The following is a 19,199-nucleotide window of genomic DNA, read 5'->3' as shown; positions in this document are numbered from 1 at the left end:
GAATGCTCATCCCCCAAGCGCCAACCTTTCCTCGACGTGTAGCTGCAGCGTCACGCCCTAGTTCAATGCATCCGTGAAGGCAAGGCCTGCTGATCACGTCATCGTCGTATGGGTGGATGGATGAATGAGGCTGAACCCTTTGAATCGGGCGGCGGCTTGCGCCAGCCAGCGTTTTTAGCAGATCCCCGAGAGAGAGAGAGAATAAGCATTTATTGAAAAGAAAACAGCGAGGATGGATTCCCGACCCACCCCTAGAGGCAATGGCTGAAGCTCGGATAAAGTCGCCGCAAAGCGTGTGCTAGCGTCCCGCTCGTCGCAAGACGTTGCTCTGCTCGGATCTCTGCTCATCCGCTAGTGGTGAACGTTCGGGGGGGGGGGGGGGGGGGGGGGGGGTAGTTTTTCGGGTGGTTTCGCCTAGTCCCACTGGAGTGACAAATAGTGACAACCGACAAACCTCAAGCACGTGCAGCATGCGCGCGAAAAGTATCTTTGGCAAGCTTGAAATCACTCTTGCTAGATACTTTACGAACATCTAGAGATTGTAAGCCGGCCAAAGGGTATGTAGTTTCTTCTGTATGCTGCACGGGCCTGAGATTTGTCCGTGTCGGTTGTTTTCCGTTGGTCACTTATAGTGGGAGTGGGGTATCAAAGTGCTAGCTTAGCCGCGATTCGTCATTCGGGAAAACCCGCTCGCAGCGTGAGCGTGAACAGCCAAGAAATGCGACCTGGGTTAGAACAAACATCCGTCATGGTATCTCTGTCCGTCACCACCAGACCAAGCCCTCTGGATAATGTTCGCATTGTTCGCGCAGTCGAGTTTCTAAAGTTTACGATGTATGCTGGACGTTGTCTTTGTTCCATAATCGTGTCTGGTTTTAGCGAAGTCACTGCGACGTTCTGTATATGATCTCTCCTTCATCGTTCCTGTTCTTGTCGGCGCATGTTCATAAGATACATAAAACTTGTTGCGCTATCGTCTCTGCAAGAAAGCCCGAACGTGGCCACGCGGTATCGGCGGCGAAATGTTTTGGTGGCGCCTTCCTATGGTTACCTTTCGTGACGTCATCTTGTGAACAACAAGTTTGGAGGTGTTTGCAAGAGCATGGTGGAAGCTTGAAGTCATAGCACTCTCAAACCAAAACTGCCAACACCGTCAAAATTGAAGTTCTTCCATTCCTCTTATTTCCGTCGATGGGAAATCCTTTGCTGACGTCATAGTCAGCATTCGGCCTATCGTGGAAAACCGATGACAACGACGCTTTCGATCGCTCACGTCGCCAATAGCCGGGTATACTTGGTTGCGGAGCCGGCTGGCATCTTGGAGGTTGTCTGCTGCTGTTCGCATACTCAACCGTGATCAACCTACTATTCCTGAAACACTATGTGCTTAGCGTCCTTTGCCGCCCGTGCATCAACAGCTGTCCCGAAGTGACAACAAATCACGTGACAGGAATCGGCGTGCCATGCTAGAGGGTCTACATTTCAGACAGATCGAAGTCACATGATTGACGGACCGCATTTTCAAGACGAGCTGCGAGGAGGTGACTGAAGCGTTGATCGTCTGCAAACCTCTCAGCCTTTCCGCCTGCTTTCCTCCTTGCACCCGACGACGTGGCGCATGCGCGATGGCGATCAATCGGCGCCGGAGGCTTCCGCCATTAAGTTCGAAACGCTCCCCATTGCTTCAGTTAGTTCCATCCTCTCTTTAATCATGGTCATCTACGCCATGCTGTCGGTTGTCGCGATACTGGTGGTTGGTCAGACAAGTCCCGGCATAAAGCATGAGCAGACGCGAGTATCGCTGCCGTTGAGACGTCCCGAATCCTGCAGGCTGCCTCGAAGCTTCCGCGTGGACTGTCGAGCTGGAGAGAGCGACCTTGCAGCAGAACATGGCGTCTGCCTCATCCACTACCGCTGCTTCTATGACCTCATCAAGTGGAAACCGAGGGACCACTTTTGACGATGCCGCAAACACACCGATCGGAGGGAGACGCGTTCCAGGCATGGCATGCCGTCCATGTCCAGTCCTCCCGTACTCACACACCACGTGGTTAGGGCAAAATCCCGGAGCTACGTGGTCCGTGAGGATGACGGTTCTGCGTGTGTTTACCGCACGTCCTAAAAAGTGGTCCCTCGATTTCTGGCTAATGAAGTCACAGAAGTGTTTGTGTGTGTGTGTGTGTGTGTGCCGCGATCATTGCGGTGTCAAAGCAGTGGTATACATGGGGGGTAAAAAGGACGCTAAAAACACCGTTCGGAGACGTGTTCCAGCACACGTCTGGCTCTGGGTCGATGACTCCGGGGACCGTTCAACCTTGAAATGCACCGTTCCCGACCTTGGTCGCTCAGTGTTGCCAACCGCACAGAAAAATGGCGCCAAAACAGGGACGACAATATCTCGACAAGAGTTCAGCACACCCTCGCAGGTATACGGGAAGGTAAAAGAAAAAAAAAAGTCCTAATTTTGGTAATGACGAACGGGTTTTTAATCGGGGGAGAACTTCCCTCCTCCCATTTATTACTAAGACAGAAAGATGAACGAGTTTTTTCGAGCCAAATTCGGAAGCCGGTTAAACCGCTATAAATCAGCGAATTCCGCCAACGGCGACCATTTGGTAATGACATGCTCGTAGAGCTTCCACGTCGGAAAGAAAACGGTTATAGCACGGCCGCAGACTCGAATCTGTCGTCTGCTTCCTTTTATTTTTCCTTTTTTTTTTTTTTTTGCTATTTACAAGCGCTAGCGCGTTAATAACTTGGTCCGCTACTTTGTAATTACTTTGCGAACCGGTCGTAATCAATAAAGCAGTGAACCGTCGCACTTATTAAGCCCGCGTAGCGTGCGTTCTTATATGCTATACAGCCGTAATGCTCTGGCAACTTGGAAGCTCTCCTAGGGTTAGTGCGTCGCGGCGATTGGTCGCCGCATTTAATTGCTTAATCTAGCTTAGGATTCCTAGTAGTTTAGTCCACGGTTGCATGGTCACTGCAGTGTAATTGCCTTAATAGGGTGCATAATGTCGCCGATTTGAGATGGGATACCTACTTGTATATCCCGTGTGGTCTTGATGGTCCTGGGCCTGACGTGCGACCAAATTATAAGCGCTGCTGGGGTATTAGGTGGCTCATTGGTACTGTTCCTTCGAGATATAATGCACAGAAAAATGCCCGCGGCGACTAGTGCGTAAGTCGCAACTGTTGCAGCTACACTCAGCAGTGTGTGGGCCTGGAAGATATTTCGCTAAAGGGGATTATTGGATTTAACATGGAAGAGTCTTGACTCCACGTGCTGCTTTATTGCGGCTACACTCTAAAAAAAGCCCGTGCGTCTGCTTTCCCGCTTGACTCTCGGAAATCCATTCAGCGCAACTTACGGAGGCAGCTCAGCGAATGATAATGCCGAAGCATATGTTTAGACTAAGATACGCAGTCTGAGTTGCGACATTAAGCAATGCAAAACGCCACGCTTGCATTCCTTAATGCCAGAACTCAGACTGCGTTTTTTGGTCTAAAGTTCCCTAAACGTATGCTTCAGTATCGTCATTCGCTGAGCTGCCCCTGTCAATTGCGGTGATTGGCTTTCCGAGTGTTGTGCGGGAAAGTAGACGCACGGTCATTTTTTTTTTTTTTGGGGGGGGGGGGGGGGGGGTGTACTCTAGAGTATATACACCAACTCATGTTTACAAACAAACCGGAGCGCCCGGAGCGCCCCTAGCGGACGCCACCGGCGCCGCGCATGCGCGATGGGGGTGTGGGCAAAAAGCTCGCCGTCGCCCATAAACAAACCATTGAAATGCGATGTTGTCGGCGCCGGTGCGAGTCCCCGCGCTCTTTTTCGCGTTGGAACTGGTGATTCTACGTCCTCCTAACGATGTCTGACTACTTGAGCAGCGTCAGCAAAATTAGCGAGGCTCGTTACACCGCAAAAACTTCGCGTGAATAATCTGACATGCGGCGATTCATTCCGCGTGGACGCCGCAGAACGTACGCTAAAGCCTGATTCGCATGATGAGATTTCGCTCAGAATTCTCAGTCGCGACGCCGCTCGTGCTGCAAAAGCGTGAACCGTAGCTGAGTTGGTCGACGACGATACTGAAAATCGCAAGCAGAATCGGACCAACTGAATTAGGCATAACAACAAGTCGGTGTTGGTCACTGGTAACAATGACCAACATCTCCTTGTATTTACTGTTTACATCCAGCCTGCTTACCAACCTTCAAATGTATGTCTTTTGAGGCCTGCACTCATTTCTTATCGCAACTACCGGGCCAACATTTGGTCTACGGACCGGCGTCGTCTAAGAGAGCAGACGACAAGCAGAAACGTTTGAAAGAGCAGACGACAATTCGAACAATCAAGCGGCCGTTTGAACTTGAAGACGCACTGAACGTAGTCCGCAGGTGGTCCGCACAACTTGATAGTTTTCTGTCGTTCATGTTGGAACAAAACAAATAAATCTGATGACCACAAGTATCCGTGAATTCAACCCAAAGTGCTTCCCGCCCACGCTATCGTTGTCCGACGGCGTCTGCTTTTCCCTTTTCACAGCACATGTTCAGATTCTCGGACGAACCGAGCACGTGAAAACTGACCTTCAAACCTTTCTCGACTCTTCTGGTACGGCCCCAGTCCCGGTGTTTTGACAAGAAGGCAGTTTTTTGTCTGGTTCCCTTCAAAACAACGCAGGAATACACGTCTGGCATGGGGACTTCTGCCCACAGCCCCAGACCGGAAGTGCGACCGACGCGCCACCACCGCGCCGTGACGTCACAGAGATGAGTTGGTGTATAGACCCCTTTCGTAAAGGGCACCGCCATCCTGAATCGTCGTCACTTCCGGTATGGGCGAAAACATTGTTTTGCCGTCGCCACGCCAGTAGAAGACACTTAGGATATAACCGTAACCGTCACACAATCTTGTTTTTCTGTTCCTTATTTTTTTTACTAGTTACAGGTTGAAACGTTTTAGTATTTTTTCGTCGCCCATACCGGATACGCCTATTAAGTGGCTGGGAACGAGAGTACACAGAAAATGTTTTGTGTGCCAGGAAACTATGTATTGTCCTCGATCTCTTTCGTCCTTTCTCGATAATTTCTTATCTGTATCCGTTGTTGGAGAGCTATCTGAGAAGGGTGCAATCTCACCGAACATGCGAAATATAACATTCTAATTTCCTAGTATATTATATGTTATCCGAGATTATTTTGCTTTTTTCTGATGATTCTATTTACCGTCATAAATTGTTTGCGCACTTTCTATAAATATACTTCATACTGTGAATTTAGGTGCATTTTTATTGTGACTTAGATTTGAATTGCAAACATGAGCCATCGGTATTCTTAATTTTTCTTAACCACGTTCCAAGCAAATATTACATTTACGATGGTGATATATATATGAATTCATCTAAATGTATTTTAGCTATTCCATAGGTTTTAGCTCGAGCCGCTGAAATTTTGGTAAGGAATTAGGATTCGCATTTTAACGGGGTGTATCTTAGAAACACTTTGTTGCGTGTTACCAGCGCTACACGTATATTTTAGGCATCCTATTGTATTGTCATGATGGCTTCTTCGTAATCTGTGTGTGTGGATATTTCAGTGGTGTAAGCAAGTTGCAAAGATTTATTCCTAAGGTTTGCTTGGGAATGCTCGGTGGCACGCGAATAAAAAAAGTAGCCGGTCACGACTGCTTGTTTTACCTTCGTTTCTACACTTTGAATTTAATGATGTCCATCGGCGAAATCAAGTGATCGGTCACTTGAGTCACGGGCATAAAAGTGAACAACAATAGCATCCGTCATCTTGTTATACGACAACTTGGTCAAGGCGCCAAGTTTGAGAACATGGTACTTTGACGACGGGTAAAAAAAGCTATTGCCATGCAACTCAAGCTAAATATTAACGGTCAGTCAGTTATAGGAATATTTCCATATTCGTGAATCATGCAGTGCACGAAAATGTGATAGAGCATGCATTGTCGAAGTACAAGGACAAGAAAGAACTTCTTCTTAGGACGAAAAAGTGCATATAGCGGTAGATTTCTAACTAAATTGATATAGTTTGTTTGTTCGCTTTCTGAAAAAAAAAAAGGGGGGGGGGGGGGGGCGGACTGTTGCTTTGCCATTTCAGCGTTTTCTTAGCGTAGTTTTTTAAGCTTTACCAATTTCTTTTTTTCAGTAAAAAAAAAAAAAATGGGCTTGAAACGGTGGCGCGGGAAATACCCAGAAATCTTTCTGCGATACGCCATGGGTTTGCATTCCCACTTGCGTTGAACAAAATGAACTTCCCAAGTTGCATGAAGTTACAATAAAACATAAACAAAGTATCCGTAAAAAAAAAAAGAAAGAAACGTAAGAAAAACTAGAGAAGTAGGCAACTGTGAGCAGAAGCCATAAATCTCGAACAGGGCCTAATCTCACTCCAGATGGATGGATGCCTCTTACGAATGAAACCGTCGTTGATACTGTATTTTGTTTCTTATTTCGCTCACTTTCAACTTCACTCTCGACCTATTTGGCAGAGATGTACAGCACTCTATAACAACGCATTCAAGCCGAAGAAGACAGACTGGAACCTAATGCAGTTCGCCGTATACTCGTGTGGCTCGTCTGCTACCGCCGAACATATCGAAGCGCCCTCTATGCGAAACTGCCGCGGTTGCCGCCATTCTTCAGCGTACTTTATACACCCGAAATCTCGAAGTGGCTTCCTATCTCCGCGTCGCGTAACTTATGGAACTGAAGCTAGCTGCTATCGATGAGTAACTGGAGAATACTCACTCTATTTGTTTTTGGCCCCGCTTTATAGAGTGCGCCGTCGAAGTAAAGCAGAAGATAAAAACCAAACCCAGCTTCCAAACAGAAACGATCGCAAAACGGTCCATTTCGTACGGGGACAAGTCTAGATTAGTCGCGGACGTTTCGTGAAGAACTTATTTTTTTCCGTGCGAGTCTCGCATCCGAAAGCTGAGAGCATCCGCACTTTACGCTAGAGATAAAGCCGCGGTGGGCGCGGGAAACGCGGAAAAGGTGATGCTGAGTGGCGCCCTCACGTGGTAATCTGTGGCAGCACGAAGTGTGGACAGGGATTGCCGGTATACTTTGGCCGGGCTAAGAGGCCACTTGTACGGGGGGGATTTTGAAGAAGCGTCGCGGTATTTTCTTTGTTTTCTTTTTTGTGCGGCTAAATGTTGGCTTCAAACGCGGCTCGTTTATCTATCGCGTTCCAAAGAAAGAACACTTAGTCGCCCAAGGTGTATCTTGCCGTGTTACGTTGACGATAACGCTATACCTATGTGCCGGGACGAAGTCGCAACAATTTGAACTTCTTCTTTTTTGTATGCATGTGTTGCTTTTTGTATATAATTTTGTTTGTTTTCTTAAACTAGTTGGTCGGAAACGAAGCAAGTTCCTCGTTGAATGTGTGTTTCGCACGCTGCCCTGTTATCTGTTGTATTGTGTACAAACGTCAGAATCTTATGAGTTGCCTGGAAGTCAGAATTTCAGGAAGCCGAAGTCGCATGCATGTCATATCGCGATGGGTCGAAAAGAAAATGCTGCTGCCTCTATATCTTTTGAAAGTAATTTCTGGGTTTTCTTCACAACGTTAGAGAAAAAAGAAAACAAAAGACTTTTATCGTTTGGCGTTTTTTTTCGAACCTGCCGCGTTGGCAAGGATTCCGTGTTAAGAAACCGTCGTCTTTATAGGCTGAATCGAAGTAAAAACGTACCGTATCAATTTTTTTTTTAATTATAGGGTCGATATAGAAACCCGTGAGAATTGAAAACTTACAAGGTTGCTCATGGCATCACTTGATTCGGAGTTGTTGGTTTAGGCGTCGCCGTGAAATTTTGATTTTCTACCATGATTTCAATGAAAAGTGCAATGTCGCACACCAGGAACCCTATGGAGCATCATAGTACTGAAAGCGTTCCTCGCCAATATATGCGTCTTTGTCGTGTGCATGCAATTTGCTTATTCATCATGTTCATCTCCACGGATCTATTTCAATCGTATTGTGGTTCTTGTCTATGTAAAGCCAGGAAGATTATCTTTTCAAGGCCTCCAAGCACCAGCGCCGCATGTGGTGGCAGTGCGAACATGTGCGCTTGTTTCGTCGGTGTGTGTGGACAACAAAATCTCGGTATTCAAGACACGTCTCCATAAAGCAATACCCGTCCTCACCAGCGAATTTAGATCGGCTCACCAAGAATGAAGAGGTCAAGAAGAGACTGCTCACTTCATGAACCAAAATGGCAGCCTCACTCCCCCCGACGTTAGGACTCCAACTCACCACCAGGACATGCTTTTGCGAGGGGAGGCTTCGCTCTCTATACGTATATGCAGGGTTGTAAAGTACCTAGGTACAAGTAACTGTAAATTGGTATCTAGGTACTTTTGTTGTACCTGAGGTACAAACCTAAGTACTTTCATTTCTCAGTATCTGTATCTCTATCTTAGGTACATTTTCCAGTAACTTGTAACTAAGTGAAGTTACTTTTTACAGGTACTTTTCTATTCACTTCGTCAAAATCGTAGAAAATACAATATAACATATAACTGAAATTATAATTACAGTCGTGAAGCAATTTAACATCACGTAGTGTTTGCACGCAATAAATCAAACTCAAAATTTTTACTTTATAAAACCGAAAATTTTTGTGAAGAAAAAAAAAACTGCGAGGACGGTTCACCTTCGCCTTTAAAGGGATACTACAACGAAATTTCGGCGCTCATTTTTTGGTCTGTATGTGTTCAAAGGAGCAGTATCACATCGAACACACCAATATCTTGTTAAAAAAGTCTCGAAAAGGAATTTTAAAACGAATTAAACGATTAGCAAAGAGCACCTGGTGGATGTCGCTAACGCCTCGTTTGTAATGCTCGTCTAGGAACCTTGACAGCTAGTGACGGACGTTGTCTCGCCTCCGGCCACGACGAGAGAAGAGGGGAAGGAGGAACTCCCCTCTTCCCGAGAATGCCTTTTGTGTGTCGCAGAAGTCGCTATTGCCCCCCTACAAGATTATAGAAGATTAACTTGTCACTCAAAATTCGTACAAAAGCAGCCGCTTCGGTGGCTGGAACGACTAGGCCATCCTCTCGACGTCAGCCTCGCCGTAGCTTTGCTCGTCTTGAGACGACCTACGTCACGATTGCGTTGGATGTCACGTGGTCTCCGCTGGGCCTTCTCCCAGCGCTTGCCAGAGTGGGCCGTTTATAACGAACAATACAGCCACCAGGCTCAAAATACAAACGCGCGATTGTCTTTTACGGATATTGTGGATCATATTCAACCTATTTTTGAACACGACGGGAATATTTCAAATTTCGTTAAAGTAACCCTTTAAGAGTTGAACGCGGTAGGGTTATCGGGCCCCGTTCGCATGGCCTTCTCAATCGCTTCTCATGCTCTTGAGTCACACAACGACCTAGTTCTTATGATACAACACTCCCGGCGCGATTGACGAGCTTTTTCCAGTGCTTTGATGCCATTTTACCGTGCAAGGTTTATTTATGTGTTTGCTCGGCACGTGCTAACAACACTCGATGCGATAATGCCTTTACCCTGACGCAGACAGACATCGAGGCACTCTAATGACGGCAGGATCGCAGTGCCATTCCCAAGCCCTCCGTTGCCTAGTCGGTATCATGTCTGGCTCGCAAACGAGGGGTCGTGGGTGCGATCGTCCGTAAATTCTTCAAATTTTTCTTTAAGGCAAATGAATTAGTTTATTAAGTGGGATCATTTAAAACATGCTGCGACCATTAATTCGTATGTCTTTAACCACCTTCATTCCACGCGTGACGTCACGTTTCACATGACCGTTGTGGGTTGATTGAAATTCCCGCGCGAAGTCATGCGGCTGTGACGTCACGACCCTATCGACCATTCAGAAATTTCCCGTCACGCCACCGACGCCACCGACATCCGACGGATTTTCTGAGACACGAGCTCCTAAACGCGCTCGCGTTAAAATATTCTCTTCCTTCCTGAAAACGAAAGAAGAAACGTGAAAGCTTGAAGACTCGCGCATCGTTGCGTTGCGAAGGTTAGGTGCGTATGCACTCGACTCTTCGTTTCTCCGTGCGGCCGACTTCTTCAGGGCCCGCCGATGGCTTCGACGCCAGTGCTGGCGCTGAAGGGCAAGCCACGTCAACAAGCGAGTTTGAGCGGTACGTCGTAAACAATGGAAGCTGTCCTCGGTGAGCCAATTGGAGCGTGAGAGTAAGGCATACGAGGACTCAACTCCGATGTGGACATCTGTGCAGCGCCGTCACGTGCCTCGCTCCAGTGACCTTATTGGCCCCCCGGGCCCTTCTGTTTTGCCATTTGCCAACTTCTACCGAGCTGGAGGCTCCTCCGGTGGCTGCTTCTCGCCGACTGTACAGTACACCAACCTTGCTCCGACAAGAAGTCTGGACTGTTTCAAGTACATGCCGCTGCTGAGAAGCGTATTCTTAAAATTCAACACAGGGCTTCCAAGCAGTGCGGCGGCAAAACGCGTTTTTAGCATAAGAGGAACAATTGCTACCAAACTGCGATTGAAGATGTCGGATGAACATTTCGAAGAAGTCCTGATTCTGAGGTCAAATCGAGCACTCATGTGAAAAAGACAAAGTCTTCGAATGCTCTGGTGAGCGTTTTGCCTTATTTCTCCCATTGACACCAATAAAGCACGTTTATCAGACTTGCTTTTGTGTACATCTCAGTATACAAAGGATTTAATTCCAATAATAATGTGAGAAATTTGAGAAAACTACTTGACGTGAAAATAAAAAGTACCTTGGAAGTAACTGTACCTGTACCTAGGTACATTTTTAAGCGAGTAGCTAGATACGCACCTAGGTACATTTTCGTATGAGTAACTGTAATTGTATCTTAGGTACATTTTTGAAGTAACTTTTACAACCCTGCGTATATGTATACGATGGCCACCGTTGAAGAGCGGCGAGCCACTCCATCGTCGTCGGTGTGGCCAGATCGCTCTATCGCGCGCCCAAAAGCGACGCCCCACCTCCCCATCTTCTGCCTCGATCGCTTTTCAATCCCGTCGCCGCGAAACGGGTTTCAAACGCCTGTTTACGGCCGGCGTGTACACACACATCGCCGTGGCGGCACCGCGATCCCTCCGCGCGTGTGGCTATGCTTTACGGCGTGCCATATATCTATATTTATTTATTTTTTTGCTCGCCTTTTTTTCTTTTGCGTTGGTTATCAGCGTGGCATTGACAGAGCGACCGGCCGACTCGTAGTGAAGCGTCGGCCCGCGTGAGAAAAAAAAATAAAAGGCTCAATTTCGGGCGCCTCGAGAAAGGGCGAGCAGGGAGAGTTCTGAGAATCAATCCGAAAGTAATTTTCTGCGCGAGAAAGAGAAAAGAGCACGTGGCGGGGACGGAATCCCGAGAGCCTGCTGATGGGTGAACACGCGGAGCGAAAGTTTCGACTATGTGAGAGCTTGCGGTGACACGTCGGAGCACCGAGCTCTGATTGGAAGGATAGTGGCGCAAAGGCTAGCTGCCTTTTTCGCTCTACCACGCCCGTACTGGATTCGCGCTCGTTGTCGCGCGGCCTTTCCAGTGAGGCATGATAGCACCTATGTTTGTAACAGCCAATGTCACAAGCGCGAAAGCTCGAGGTCGCTGCTTTGAAGTTCTCTTTTCCAGAACGAGCACTCGCGCTACAAATGCACGTCTCAAAGCCAGGAGGGTGGGCAAGCTCGCGCTTGTAGCTTTGGCAGCAGTCTGAGCTTAAGGGTGACAAAAGTTAAAGCCCCTCGATGTGTTTGCGTGTGTCTTGCAAGTCAAATGCGGAAGTGCACGAGGCTCGTGTCTCGAGCGGCCCTTCGAGGCAAATGGCGGCACAGCACTGAAATGATCGGCCCTTGGAAGCGAATGGCGGCGGAGCACCCTCTCGTATAGCAGGTGTCTTGTGCGTTTCCACATCAATTGTTGGCGGTATACTTGTAAGCGTGAATTTTACCGAGGGAGTTTAGCCAACACCAGCTAGACAGTGTTGGTTTAGCGCATAGCTAGGGTGGCTACATGTCTGTCTGTCTCAGGGTGACGACATCCATTGTTGCCGTCAATGTGCCAGCGCGTGACGCTCTGCACACTCGGTGCGTGACTTGGGCGGTAAAATGGCGTCTATGCACTAGCCAAGGCTACGTGTTGGAGCGGAGTGACACCGGATCGCGCGCACTTCAGAATGCATAAAAAACGATTGGGCGGAAAAATGGCTGAGATGTCACCACTCAAGCAAAAGCGCGCGCGTGTATGAAGGCACTCTACGCATAACAGGCTGGCAGCGCCACTGGGCGGCCGTAGGAGGTGTTACTGGCATTGGCGGCGAGATGTATTGGTGGCGCTGCGAACAACAAGTTCGATGGTGTTTGTAATGAGCATGGTGGAAGCTTGAAATCATTGCGCTCTGAAACCAACACTGCCAACACCGTCAAAATTGAAGTTCTTACATTCCTCTTATCTCTGTCGATAAGGAATCCTTTGCCGACGTCATATATCAGCATTCGGCCAATCGTGGCAGGCCGACCACAGCGGCACATTCGATCGCTCACGTCGCTGGAGCCCCATGCCTGGAAGCGTGTGCAGCGTGCGCGTCAACGTAGCTTTCGCAGGTTTGCTATTGCACGTATACTTGCCTGCACGAGTAGAGACATATGGCGGCGGCCAGATACTGTCGTTGAAATCGTCTTATGAGGAGCGCAAGTTTGTCTGCTTCGTTCGTACGGGTTGTGGTGACATCAGAACGCCTAGCGCTGATTTGATGTGATTGAAGGATAGTGGGTAGACCTCAAGGCAGCTTGCTTTGATGTGTATACCCACTATCCTTCAAACAGAGCCAATCAGAGGTCGGCATTCTGACGTCACCACAACCCGTACGAAAGAAGCAGACGAACTTGCGCTCCGCATAGTCAATTGCAAGCATGGCGCCTCACTGGTGCCCCATGCATGCAAACATGTGCAGCGTGCGCGTGAACGTAGAATTAGTAAGCTTGTAAATACACGCACTTGCCAGCACGAGCAGAGATAAATGGCGGCGTCCAGATGCCCTGTCTTTTCCATGGACGCCGCCATGTTTGTTTTTGTTGACCCATGACACAGTATAGGGCTGTGTTCCAAATCTTACCCTAATGGATCCGGGTTACTCCAGCGGATTGTATCACGTGACCGCACAGACTGCAAAACGCTGGACGCGGGTAGGTTTTAGAACGCCAAGGGTAGAAAACCCTTACCCTGGAGTAAGATCGAGTAAATTTTGGAAGATGGCCTAGAAGGCGGCGCTTTTTTCTAGACTCCGTTTTTTTTTTAGAAACTGTAGAGGTGGTTGCCTTTATTTATTACTTTTTTTCGACCGACAGGACGGCATACCCCGCTCTGTATTGTTTGGCCGTCTGACGGCGCTTCGGTCGGGAATGGGGAGGCACTTTGGGAGTCGAGTGTCGCGTTTCAAGGGGTCCCGTGCCGTTACAAGTCGGAATTCTGCTTGTTTATGAGCTTTTCCCGGTATCGGGGAAATGGTCGCGGGCATGTCGCCCTCTCCGTTGCATTTCATGCGGAACCCCGGTTTTCGAACGCACGTGAAAACACTGAACTTGCCGACGAGAGGCTGCTGTCTCAGCGCCGCGTGCGTCTACCCCTTGACCCTGAGACGCGGGGCCAGACGTAAAGGCTTGCCGAGGAACCCGCGGCCGAGAAATTAACACGTCAGCGGTCGCCAGGTCGTTTGCTGGGAGACAAAGTGCTTCAGAGCTCTCGGAGTTGTGTCTCGGAACTCTTCCGTGATGCCCGGGGACCAGGCGCTCCCTATATATTCTGCATATGCCTGGCGTGTCTTTCTTTTTACTTTGTTGCCAACGGCCCGGTGGCATAGACGTGCCCCAGCCGACAGGTCTCGGTGGTTCCCGCCGTTCGCGAATGTGTATCTTCTGTGGCAGATAGGAAAGCCATAAGTCGTATTTTATCCTCGGCTTCTGAGAACCAAGGCTCGGCTTTTGGTTCACTCTCGGAGCACTGACCTCTCACCCGATTGGTCGGAAGTGCGTCGTGTGTAGGCGTCGTAGTTTGGTCCCTCTAGCCAATGAGACCAGGGTCGAACCCTGATTGGCCTACGCAGGTTCAAGCATGCTGTTTTAGACCCTGACCGGACAGGGAAATCTTTGAGTTTTGGAACGGGCTCGTGAGCGACCCCACTGACGTTCAGCTCCCGCGGTGCGCCGCGTTACCTGTCGTGCGCGAAAGCATCTTCGTCTTCGCGGCTTCGCCGTCCTTACCGCGCGCGGACCATCCGACGCCGAGGCGTCTGTGCAGTCTGTAAGCCGTGCGCGGCAGTTTATTACAGTTCGCACTTGTATTTTATGTAATCGTTTGATCCTTTTTTTTTTTTATCGAAGTAAAGTTTTGTCGTTCTCGTTAACCCTACGAGTTGTCCGTCGCCTTCTGTATCACCACCGACGCATTCTGCCCTCCAGCAACTACCTTCATCCACGATCCCCCGGTCCTCGACGGCAACGACAAGGTGGTCCATCGAGGTCGGGGAAAACAACCTCTTCGTAACATCTACTGAAACCTTCGCACATATTGTAGTGCAACAACGTAAGAACTGCATAGACAAGGAAGCTCCAATAACAACATCGATGCCAACAGTGCTCTAAAAAGCAAAAATCTTGTTTTATACGCAGCCCCTCACAAGAGGCCGCGTTTGAGTTTATGATTTCTCATTGTTATCGCTGGAGGCTAGGATTTCAGATACTCAGGGGCAACGTTCTGCGCTTAAGCATGCAGTCACAGTTTCGGGAGCGCGCGCGTTGATCAAAGCTGTGCACGCGTATGGCGTTTGATTTGCTCGCTTTCCGAAGCGTGCGCGTGCATGGGGCTGATGAGGTCTCACGCTGGGGTGGGGACTTGTAAATATTGGATTGTTGTATAGACTCTTGTCAAAGCCCTTTGGAGAGACCCTCAAAGAAGAAGCGAACGCGTAAATCACTTCGAAACTATCGCGGAGACTGCTGTCCAATTCTTCCCGCTGTGCTGGAAATGCGACATTCGCGTGTTTCTATTGATTCACGCGACTGGCGGTGAACGTTAAATGTGAGCGTGAATTCGTGGAATCACTATAAAAAGCAAACTTCCAGTGATGGTTGAAGACCTAAATGTCGAATCTCCCTAAGGTAATATTAAGGCGCAAAAATTGCAAATTATGAGCATTCTCTTGTTAATTTGATTACCATTAAAGCAACCATCTGCTAAATACTTCACCAATTGAGGACCTTACGCTTGTAGCGTGAGCAGATTCGATTACCTCGCTTGATCGTAGTCTTTTGGTGGTAGAAATCTCCGTATTACGCATTCCCCAAGAATTTCTTCCTGGCAAACTAACTTTTAGGATTGTTCTCCACCTGGTTGAGAAAAAACACGGCTTTATTTTCGCCCCTCTAAGAGTTACTTGGAACATTCTTTAGCGCAGCGTAGTGTCCATTGCTTTGGTAATAAGCGCGTAATTTTGCTCGCTGGTCTAGTTGGTTCTGCAGCTTCAAATACTTATTTTTGTAGTAGAAATCACCTTAGAGGCGCAGCCGAACAATCTTCGAAAAATGCTGACTTGACTATTCGAAATCTTTTCCTGATGACTTGGTAGAGAGGCCAGCCCTCGTGCACGAACCGTTTGGTTCATCTTGATCGGCCTGTTCACAATCCACTTGGGGAGCCAACAGATCTGCCTTTCGCTTTCTGCTTTTTGGAGCAGATGCCGACTGCTTTAAAACATGTTGTTTTCGGGCTTTCTCGGTTGCTGGCACTGGTTTCTCCGAGGAGCCATCGAACACCATGGGGACGGATTCAGGGACCGGATCTTTTATGCGATATCCCGGAACATAAGACTTCCGGTTTCAAGCGCCTGATGCACAAAAACCGCAGAAGGGTAAACTTGTCGTTGACGACAAGGTTGTTTTTTTTTTTTTTTTTTTTTTTTTTCTGGTATCTTGTTTTCACGTGGTGCTCATAAAATCATCGTTGTGCAGCTGGTGGTAAAACACGCCAGAAGTCTTCCCCGTGTTGACGTGCAATTCGGGACACAACAGTGTACCATTGGGCCTCGAGAAGTAGAACCCTTTGAGCAGCAGGGTTAGCGAGGAGGAACGGTGAGAATAGATTTGCGGTGAGAAGCTCGCTATGAGGCGCATCTGTTTTCCTCACTCCAGAGCCTCGCTGTGGGTAGTGCACGTGCTGCCCACGCGGTTATGTTTTCGTTTCCATAGTGCATAGAAGCTTAGATTACACGTGCTTGCACCAGCAGAGGACGTTGAACTATCCTCACACTGAGTTGTGAAAAAATTCCATCAGGCGGTGATACACAAAAAACTCTCGCCGCAAATTAGCCGCGAATAGGCTGTTGCGCCCCCACGCAGAAGAGTGCGCATGCTTTCTCCTGTGACGGAAAAAGGCCGTATGAAAAAGAAGCGCGCGAGTCTAGTCCCCTATAGGGAGTATTCACTGGGCGCCATATTTGTGGGTGCTGTTTAGAGCGCATGCTCAGAACGAGCTCACATCAATAGGCTGCTAAGACCGGCACTCTTGATGCTGCGGAATGCACGTTGCAAAAGAACTGTAGAAACTCGCTGCCGGCTCGCGTTCAGCATTCGCGCACACAGCTATGGCAGCCAGTGAATACTCCCTATACCCACATGCCACCAATCAGAGCAAACAAGAACATCGTCTGCTCCTCGCGGAGGGACCGGCGGTCGAACGCCGGATGTCGCTGTTCGGCGTCCAGCGTTCGAAAGTCAGGCTCTGCGTGTCGATGCCCCTAGTATACTCGCTGAGAAGGTGAAACCGGTCAAGAGTAAAAGGAGCTTTTGTTGCCCCGCCTACAGCGCCCTACCTTGGAGAACGCTGCGGCGTCTGGCGTGCACCTTGAGCGCTCTTGAGCGCATGCCACAGCACGGTGAAAGGCATTGAACACGTGCGATATTCGCACGTGCTCAATGCGATATTTACAGGTCTTCAGCCCAGCGTGCGATCACCTCAGACCAGCAAGCGCTTCTTTTCGTCGCTTCGAAACGCGAGCAAATCACGCGCCATAAGCACGAACACTGAAAACGGCAAAGGCCGGGAGCCCTTTTTTGGAAATGTCTATAGGGAGTATTCACTCGCTGCCTTATCCGTGTGCGCTGCTGCTGAGCGCGTGCTGACGGCGAGCTTCCGCAGCCCTTTTGGAGCACGTATTTAGCACCATCAAGGTTGCCGGTCTTAGCAGGCTATTAATGTGAGCTCGTTCTGGGCATGCGCTCTAAACATCGCCCTCAAATATGGCGTCCAGTGAATACCTCCTATAGAGAGTATTCACTGGCGGCCATAGCTGTGCGCACGAGTGATGAGCGCGTGCTGACACCGAGTTTCCACAGTTCTTTTGCAACGTGCATTCCGTGCGCCATCAAGAGTGCCTGTCTTATAGAAGGCTATATTAATGTGAGCTCGGTCTGAACATGCTCTCAAAACAGCGCCCTCAAATATGGCGTCCGGTAAGCATGCCTAAAGCCCCCATATCCTGGGAAAAGTGGCGCCATCATTGTTGTGGAATTGCTCGAGACATGTGCCGCGCGCAACTTCTGTTAAGAACATGGCGTTTGAAATCTAGCTCAGTCCTGCGGGTCGTGCGCTGTGCCGCCATGATCTTCAGGGCTGCACGGTGCACGTGCCTCGTGCATCGACGCACCTTGCGCTACTTTTGAAACATGAAGGGGCTTTAAGTACAGCTCTAAAGGGCAACTCCGCTTAATTTTTGGTTATGAAAAAACAATGCAGTCCTCTTCAGTATCGCCTAGGAAGACCACACGTCAAATATTACGACGCAGTTCTGTCTAAATGTTTCTTAAACGGTCCGGAAAATTTTGCAACTCGCCAAGTTGCCGAAATCGGCTGACTCGAGCGGGTGAATGGATCGATCTCACCAGCTAGTTTGAGTTCGCCACCGCTGCCTCCATGCATCGTGGGAGCTGTAGTCTTTCTGCACGCGCGACAACCCTGCTGGAGCTCTACGCCAGCAGAGCACGAGGCGGCATGAGCTCTCTCGTGAACTGGCGTCTGCCTCCTACGAACTACAGTTATGGGGGCGTCACGCATGCGTGGAACGCTGGGTGAGATCGGTCTATTCAGGCGCAACCAACAGCGCAGTCAAGGCTACGGCATGGGCGGAGCCGACATTGAGCTAAACGTCATCATCATGGCCCCCCTTTTGCTTGTTTTTACTTCTCCGATCGAGCGTAGCGCATGACGTCAGCAACGTTGCCTCTCGGCGCTCAGCGGTGTCCACGTGATTGGCGTATGCGCCTGCGCAGCGCGCTTCTTGGAAGCAGACCAACCGCCCACCGTGGTCCCGCCGTTACCGCCGTCTTCCGCGTCACAACCACCGTCGTCGTCTCACCGTTTGTGATTATTTCCTCTCGGAGTTTCGTCCACACTACGGACACCACGTGCGCAGACTTATGCCGCAGTTGTGCTGACGTCGTCGAATGCCGTACAGACCAAAACGTGGCGAAGAGTGCGATGCAGACGATACTCGCGCCTGCTACATGCCTGCCCCAATCCCGCCCGTCGTTGGGCCGAGGATCACGTGACATCTCGTACCACGTGATGGCCATGTACTTGGCGGCCCGATGCCAATGTTGCCGGACGGAGCCGAAGTTTCGGTTTCGATTTGCGCTCGTGTTTAAAATTAGATTTAAAAATATATATCCTGTCTTTTACTAGGGCTTTTTAATTCGAAATCACTCACTGTCCCGAAATCTTCGGAATTGAGCGGAGTTGCCCTTTAAGTATCAGCGATGTGCGCGACCAAAGTGTCGCTGCGGTCAGTTTTCCACGATTGGCCAAACCATGGGCAAATGAGCACAGTCAGATAATAATAATAATAATAATTTTATTGCAAATGAACATAACGTATGTTAAGTCTGACCTGCCTAAGCCACATTGGGCTTGACTGGCAGCGTCTTATGTTGTCAAGATTGTCAACTTTGACGCTGTTAGTTTCGGATTGCGATGACTCCTAGCTTCCACCGTGCTTTTTAAACAAACCACGAAACTCGTCGTCGCTCCTGATTGTAAGTAGCCAGGATAACAACTGGTGCCGTCACGGCGTGACGTCACGGCGTGACGTCACGGATGGAAACCATAAGAGGGCACCA

The sequence above is a fragment of the Ixodes scapularis genome, unplaced genomic scaffold (genome assembly GCF_016920785.2).
Source record: "Ixodes scapularis isolate PalLabHiFi unplaced genomic scaffold, ASM1692078v2 PGA_scaffold4__175_contigs__length_147842914, whole genome shotgun sequence".
NCBI lineage: Eukaryota > Metazoa > Arthropoda > Arachnida > Ixodida > Ixodidae > Ixodes > Ixodes scapularis.
This window is presented reverse-complemented; position numbering follows the sequence as displayed.